The following is an 8,301-nucleotide window of genomic DNA, read 5'->3' as shown; positions in this document are numbered from 1 at the left end:
GCCTCAGATACTTCACCCTGTTTGCCTCAGTTTCTTCATCTACAAAATGAGCTGGAGAAGGAAATGGTAAACCTCTCCAAATATCTTTGCCAAGAAAACCCCAAATGGGGTCACAATGAATCTGAAATGACTGAATAATAATAACATATAAAGCCTTTTACTTTATAGATGAGGAAGATTACTGACTCGGAGATTAACCAACTTGCCTAAGGTCATGCGGGAAATAAGTGGTAATCTGTTCCAGGGGAAGGAGACTGGTCAGTAGGGGAGGTTCCAGGATGAGACAGCAGTAAAGGCACAGTTTTGAGGTTCAGAAAGTCAGGAATAAGTCCAGGAAGGGGATAAAGGCAGGCCAGCCTGGGCCCCTACACAAAATGGGTACTCCAGAAGGAATTCACCACTGGGAGGAGGGGCACAGGCTTTGTGGAGAAAGGAAGAGTTCATTCTAATAAAAGTGGAGCATCATAAACAAAGACATGGAGATACGAGGTGAGCCAAGAATTATCAGAGGATAGTAGTGTTGTTTGGTTTAAACCTAGAGTACGTTAATATTAACAGTGAAGGGTTCCTAACTGGATTATGAAGAGCCTTAAGTTTCATCTTAAGTTAGACCATGAGAATCCATACAAGGTTTTTGAGTGGGGGAGTGATGTGATAACAGGATATTTGCAGGTTTCCTTGGGCAGCAGTTAGGAAGGGTGGATTAGACATGGGAAAGACTGGAAGCAGGAAGACCAGTTAGGCAGCTATTTAAATATTCCAGTTGAGGATAACAATAATTAACATTTGTATGGTCCTTTATATGATACAAGTTGAAAATGATCGACAATCAAGGGTTGGCTAGAGGCTTCTTGACAAGAGTCTCTTCCACATGACCCTCAATTACCAGTTATCTTCGAGATAGCCTGTACTCACTGGGAATCACTCAGAAGTTCCTTAACCATGAGTTGTTTCAAGCCAAAGTATGATTCTTTGTGCGAAAAATATTATTGGGAATGAAAGTGGAAAATGGGCAATGCTAGAAGTGGTCATATGAATTGAAAAGAAATTAAAATTCTTGCCAGAATATAATAACAAATAAAGCCGAAAATTGAATGTCTTTTTTTTTAATTGATGTTAACTCTGGAGGATTAAAAGGCATACCATTGGTTGTTGATTAATATTTCCACTTAAAATGATATTTAAGTCATAAAATATTTTATTTGCCACTGCCACACTGGCATTTTTCCAGAATTTTGAGTGGTTTTTCATTAAACACTGACTTCCTCAATGGCCTAACTCACAGTTCTTTACCTGCATACTGCAACAATAGAGGAGAAGATAGAAAAGAGGCAATTGTAAAGTGAAATTGCTCCCTCTCCTTAGGAAAAAAAAAATGAAGGAATTGGCAAAACTTAAAAGGACAGCCTGAGGCTTTAATATCGAAATGTTTCCAAATCTACCTTCCTTGAAGGAAGAGATTTGTGCAAAATAAAGGAAAGAACACGGGATTTATAGCCAAAGGATTTGGGTTCAAATATCGACTCTCCTACTTATAAAACTAGTGACTAGACCAGTGCCTTGGACACAGAGATGAAATTTGGCTTTAGTTTCATTGGAAACTAGCAGGGTAGAAAATTCCTTCTACCAATTCACTATAGCATCTTCTCTGAAACTGAGTCTTAAAGAGTTGTGTAGTGCATTGAAAGGTTTAGTGACTTGGTCAGGACCACAAACAGGTATGTATCAGAGATAAGACTTGAAGCCAGGTCTTCCTGTCTTTGATGCTGAGTTATAGTTCCCCTCAAACTGTACACTAAGTAAAGATGGTTTTTTTAAATTAAATTGAATTGAAATGAATTGAATGACTGTTAGTAAGTTGTTTATTTTCTCTTGGTCTCAAATTCCTCATCTCCTAAAAAAAAGTAGTCGAGCGAGCTAATGTCTAAGGTTCCTAGCTGAAGGAATCCAATGATACTACCTGATTTTAGCTTCTTTCACTAGTGTGCTGTCATTCATTTATTTGTTCAGCAAATATGTACTGATTACTTTCTAGGGCAAAAGCACCATTTGAGGTTGGGCTAATGCTTTATACAAAGATAAATAACACATAAGCCTTAACCTTAGGAATCTTAAAATTGATTAATGAACATATCAACAATGCCTGGCCTCCATTTCCTCTGTGAAAATGAAAAGAGAGGTGATGCAGTGAAAAGAACACTGGCCCTGGAGTCAGGAGGACCTGAGTTCAAATCGAGCCTCAGACATTTGACACTTACTAGCTGTGTAACCTTGGGCAAGTCACTTAACCCAGATTGTCTCACCTCCCCGCCTCCAAAAAAAATGAAAAGGGAACAAGATTATATTTAAGTTCTCTTCCAACTCTAAAAGGCTATATTCTAAAATAAAATATGACAAGTATAACAGAGAAGCACAAATTGCTATGGAAATTTGTAGGAGGGTGAGATCTCCTACCGATGGAGTATTTGGAAGGAAAAGTGAAAGAAAACAGAAGTCTTCTTGGAGGAGATGCAATTTGAGTTGGACATTGACCCAATGAAATTTTCAATAGGTGGAGGTGGGATTTCAAGAGGGAGAGGGAGAAGGCATTCTGTTTATAGGGGAATATAATAATCAGAAGACCCAGGAATAAGAAAGTGAGAGATATATTTGGGGAGAACAATGAGTTCAGCTTATATGGAGGCTAAGTTTAGTATGAGTAATGTGAGCTAAAAGTAAAGAAATGTGTTAAACTCAAATTGAGGGAGGTCAAGGCAAGATAAGGAATGTGGATTTTATTTGGTTAGCAATAGGGAGCAACTAGAGTAGTGGAGTGAGATGATTAGAGTGGCATATTAAATATAATTTGGTAGTGATATGCTACATAAGACTGAAGGCAATCTGGCTGTACTTTGTCAAGAGAGCACAAAGTAGAGGTCTTATAGCATTGGATCTGGAGCACCAAATTTAGATTCAGGAAAGACATAGGGTTCAAATCCTACTCCCACCACTTGGAAACTACAGAAGAGTTTCTAAATCTCAGTTTCCTTATCAGGAAAGTGCTTTGTGAACTTAAGTAAAATGTCAGGCAACCCACAAAGCTCTCACTAATCCACAGAGAGCATGGGCCTAAACACATAGACTGATGGTGCTTTAATTGAATCGCAAGAAAGAAAAATCAAGGTCCCTTACCTCTTAATACTTATTAAAGATACTGTGATGACATACTTCTCTAATGTGAGCAGATTAACTCTTGGTGTCCTGGCTGAATTCCAGGTTGGCTAATGTCTTTTAAAAGCAATAGAAAAATCTGGAACTCCATTTCATGTCAGAAAACATATGGCATGCAACTAAATATAGTTTAAACATATGAAGCATATTAAATTAATTATTATAATTTAAATGATTTGAAAAATGTCTTCAGTTTTTATGGCATATGCTTCTAATGATTCACAATACCTGTAGCCACTTCAAAAGCCTGTGGATCCAGATCCTCTTCACTAATTGGGGGTGGGGAGGTCGCATGATATGAGGGGCACACATTTGGGAAAGGGGCCCTATGAATGTAAGCTGTACTCAAAGGAAGACAGATGGAAAACAATCCTCTAAATGATTAGCAATCATTTTGAACTCATTCTGGAGTCCCCACCCTTTCGTTCTAGGAGTAAACGTGGACGCTTTATCAGAATTGTCAACATCACACAAGCCATAGAATCAGACAATCTTTGAGTTAGATCTGGAAGAAATCCTGGAGGTCATCTCTAGTCCAACATCCTTATTTTTGGATGAAAATATTGAGACCCAGAGAGATCAAAGTGTTTAATCAAAGTCACGCAGGTAGTGACAGAAACAGAAAGAAATAGAGCAAAATAATATCATCTCTCATACCAGTCTGTTACCCTAAAACTTTTTCTAGTCCTTCACTTCAACGTATGCCTCTTGAAAAACAAAAGCCTTCCTTCTAAGATTACCTTCTATCTGCCGTCTACATCTTGTGTATGTACATAGTTATTTGCATATTGTTTCCACCACCAGAATGTGGGCCTCTTGAAGTAAGAGACTGCACTTTTGCTTTTCTTGGTATCCCAAGCACTAAGCGTGAAGGGCTTAATCAGTGCTTGCTGATTGACTGAGAAAAATTCAGCTGAAATTGCACACTTACCTTCTAGAACCTAAAAGTGGTCTCTTCACTATGGACTCAATGACTATGGACTCCTATAGTCTATGTCATTCCTATGACAATAATCACATACTTTCTTGTTTTGGCTTTGTGTACGTTGACTAGCTTATTTATTCAAGTAAACTATAACTCCCAGAGGACAGACTTCTCAATGGACCTAGTATTGTACTTTGTACGTGTAAGGTACTCGCTAAAATTTTGAACAATCGAATTTACATAAGGTACTTAATATGCTGCAATTACTGTAATCTGTACTTCCAAAACTCCATATCTCGGGAAATAGGGAAGGCAAATGTCTTTTAATGTTTTTTTATTTGTTTCAATCTGATGAAAAACAATTAGAATTTGACAAGAGCAAGAGTTTTGATAGAAACTTATTCCAACAGGCAAGATGGTCACCATTTCTTCGGTGGAGGGGGTGGATCTGCAAAATAGAATCTATTTCTGACACTGTAGAGAAGCTATTGAACAGAATTCCTTTCTCTAGTATGTACAGCTTTTGGAAGATGTGAAGAATAAAAAAATAGATTATAAAAAAACAGCTTGGGGGAAAAATAAGGTTGTGAAGCAAGAGTCTGAGAATAAGGATTATGTACTTTGTAATCTCTCTAACAGTTGCTATAAAACCCTGGGCAAGTATATTAACATTTCTGCTTTAGGCATTGAAATAGAGATCTTAATGCTTATCCCTCAGTTTCTATATGGACAGAGTGACCCCTGCTAACTTTAATTGCCAGTGCCCAGCCAATCAGTGGTAGAGACTTGAAACAATGTAAAGTCATAGAACAATAGACAGCTAAGTATGAAGTCATAGTCACCAGCAACATATTCTAAATGACCACCCACAGAGTCTTGTATTAATGGGGCCTCAGAAAGTCATGAAACACAAAAATGTGATTAATGGTAAAGGAGGACCTTGTACTCAAGCCTCTATGCAGCCTCAAATAGTTCAACACCCCAAAATGCCTCAGTATAGTTATGGTCCTGATTATAAAGCATCCACATAGTATATTTTCTAATGTTTACATTCTATTTTGACATACAAGAATAGAAATTGATTGAATAAATTCACGAAGTAAAGGAGAGTGAAAAATGGTATTTTGGTGTGGCTATTAAGACTGAGACAAATCTTTATTATTTTTTTAAAGTTGTAATTAAATGATTGTCTTTCACACAAAGCTGGGTGGATGGTAGTGATGCAGAATATTGTATTCCCAATGTGCCAGAAAATGAGAACTAGGGACCTCATAACAAACTGGCATTTTTAAAAAAGGAGTTCATAGAATCATGGGATAATTGATTTAGAGTCTGAAGGGGTCTCTGAGACCACTAAGTCTAACCACTTCATTGTAGGGATAGGTAAACTGAGGTACAGAGAAGTCAAGTGACTTGGCTTAGGATCACATAGCTAAGAAGGTATCAGAATTGATATCTGAACCCAGATCCTCCTGACTCCAAGTCTAGTGCCTTTTCACTGAACCAAAAAAAAATCCTTTACAATTTTTCATTTTAGTTGTTTATTTTCCTTTTCCTTTCTTTCAAGGTAATGTATCATGTGATTGAACTTTAAATGTAACATTTATATGATTTCATATAAAGTCTCAATATGAATGGGATATACAGGCAATGTGATTCAAGCAAAAACAGAAGTAACTATTAACTTCTGTATTTAACTTAGCTGTTGAAAAACTAAGTGGGATATTAATACATATGCATGAATTACAATAATAAAGTAAACTTTGACTTCCACGTTACTAATTTAAAGATTTTTTTTAAAAGTAGTTCTTTTATATTCAAACCTAATGATTATTTTAGAAGAAAAATAAACAACCCCCACCAGTCTTTCAATCAGGCAGCAGGGCTGGGGCTGTTGGGCAGCAGGCAGTGAGGATGGCTGCTCCTCCTCCCCCTGTGCTGGGTGCTCAGTGCCCGATGCAGCTGCTGCTGCTGTAATGATTGTGTGGAACATGGCACAGTGTGGATGGAAATCCTATGACAATCTCCAAATTTGCTTCCCATCTGTATCATGTTTGGAAACACCTGCTACTTTCAATTTGGTTCTTCGAGCACTTTATTTGTGCTGTCCATTTTGGGAAAAAGTTCTAGCTTAAGAGAGTCAACTTAGGAAGAAAGAAAATCTTCTTAGGTGTTTAGTGGACATCTTTCACAGCATGGACCAGGGGTGGGGAACCTGCATTCTTGAGGCCACATGGGGCCTTCTAGGTCCTTGGGTGTGCCCTCTTGACTAAGTTCAGGTTTTTCACAACAAATCCTTTTATTAAGGAGATTTGTTCTGTGAAGTTTGGATTCAGTCAAAGGACAACATTTGAGGACCTAGAGGGCCATACGTGGCCTTGAGGATGCAGGTTCCCCACCATTGGTATAACCACTCAGAAGAAAACGCCTAAGAAATTTATAACAAAGTTGCGAGAAGAAAAAGAAAATGAAAAAAAAAGAAGAAAATGAACTTGTGCAAGATGCACATGAGTTTTTGAATGAGCTACTAAACACAATTGCTGATATTTCACAAGAAGAGGGCAAACAGGAAAAGCAAAATGGCTATCTACCTAATGTCAATGTTAACAGTGAAAATACCAACAGCATACCAGACCCAACTTGGGTTCATGAGATCTTTCAAGGAACATTAATTAATGAAACCAGATACCTTACTTGTGAAATTGTTGATATGGCACAAAACACATCAATTACTCACCATTTAGGGTTTCAGCAACATGGAAACTCTATGCAGTGAATGAATACAAATATTACTGAAAAGTATGCCACAGCATACAGGAAGCACACAAAAAAATGAAAGTTAAAAAAAATTCCCATGATTTTGGGCTGCACTTGAGATTTAAATATATGAAATCAGCCTCACTGATACATGAAACTTTATTGTCAGGTATTTTTTTTCCTTTAGAACTTAGACATTTTAACATTTCAGGAGATGTCACCAATTCTGACACTATATACAACCTTGTTGCTGTTGTGGTTCACTGTGAAAGTGGTCCCAATCAAGGCCATTACATTGCAATAGTCACCATTTTTGGCTATTGTTTGATGATGACATCGCACAGAAAATAGATGTACAATCTATTGAAGAATTCTACCGGTGGACATCAGACAGTCTCAGAACTGAATGGGAACTGTGGTGAAGAGATACCTTCTGCCTCATTTCTTTGGTTATTTTGGAAAGGATCAAGCGCTGATTTTTCAAGAAAAGTGAAATTCAGCGAGCTCAGGGGGAAGTAGTGCACTTTGCACACAAGCAAAGACTACAGATTAACAAGCCCTTCATATCATGGTAGATGATTTATTTGCTCAGGTATCACACTGTCTGTACAGTTCCATGCATTTGAAATCAAAGAATCCAGCTTCTCTTGTTAGAGTAGCCTTCCAGTAATTGATATGCATTTTTTCTTTGTTATTTGCACCCATAAATTTGAGAGCCTTTGGAGTGCATTAGAAAGAACAGGGACCTGTGCTAGATTGTATTGATTATTTAAAAAGAAGATACTGAATATACTGCATAATTAGCTTATGTTCAGTGTGGAGAGCATATTCTGTGGTTTTTCATGAGTAATTTGGAGCCCAACACTTGTAGTTGCCTTTCTGACATGCTAGACTGACATGATGAACTCCAGTGTGAGGGAGGCAAGTATGTTTTGCTTCTCTGAAGAAATACACAGTATATGTATATGTAGGGGACAATAGGTCACAGGTGGCTTTTTGCTTTCCCAAGTGAAAAGACTGGCTTTGTAATTACATTTTATTCTTACTCATTTGACTAGGATCTGCTAGAGTCTAAATATTGTAGGAATTCTCTACGATTCTATCAATAAGTTTTAAGTATCCTTCTGTTAGCTTTAGTCAATTATACCCTTTTAAGTGTTTAATTTACTGTTTTGAGGGATAAATTTTAATTCTATTTAAAATCAGTTAAGATATCTTAACTGATATCTTTAACTGATATTCTCCAAGAGGAGGTAAATTTTCTTTTCCGGGAGTAACTAGTATCTCTGCCGAAAGTTTTTCCTTTCATTTTAATTTCTAAATCATCTCTTCTATTCAACGTGGATAAGATTAAAAAAACTCTGAATTTTTTCTTACAACATTGGAATAATAAAAGAAATGTGTACCAT

General features: G+C 37.1%; 1 pseudogene; it reads left to right on the top strand.

The window, feature by feature from the left end:
• The first annotated feature begins 6,185 nt into the window (after nucleotides 1-6,185).
• LOC118834497 lies at nucleotides 6,186-7,881 on the top strand (annotated as a pseudogene).
• Nucleotides 7,882-8,301: the final 420 nt, after the last annotated feature.

Source organism: Trichosurus vulpecula, chromosome 1, assembly GCF_011100635.1.
Source record: "Trichosurus vulpecula isolate mTriVul1 chromosome 1, mTriVul1.pri, whole genome shotgun sequence".
Taxonomy (NCBI): Eukaryota; Metazoa; Chordata; class Mammalia; order Diprotodontia; family Phalangeridae; genus Trichosurus; species Trichosurus vulpecula.
Note: the sequence above shows the minus strand (reverse complement) of the source record. Positions and strands in the feature narration are given on the sequence as shown.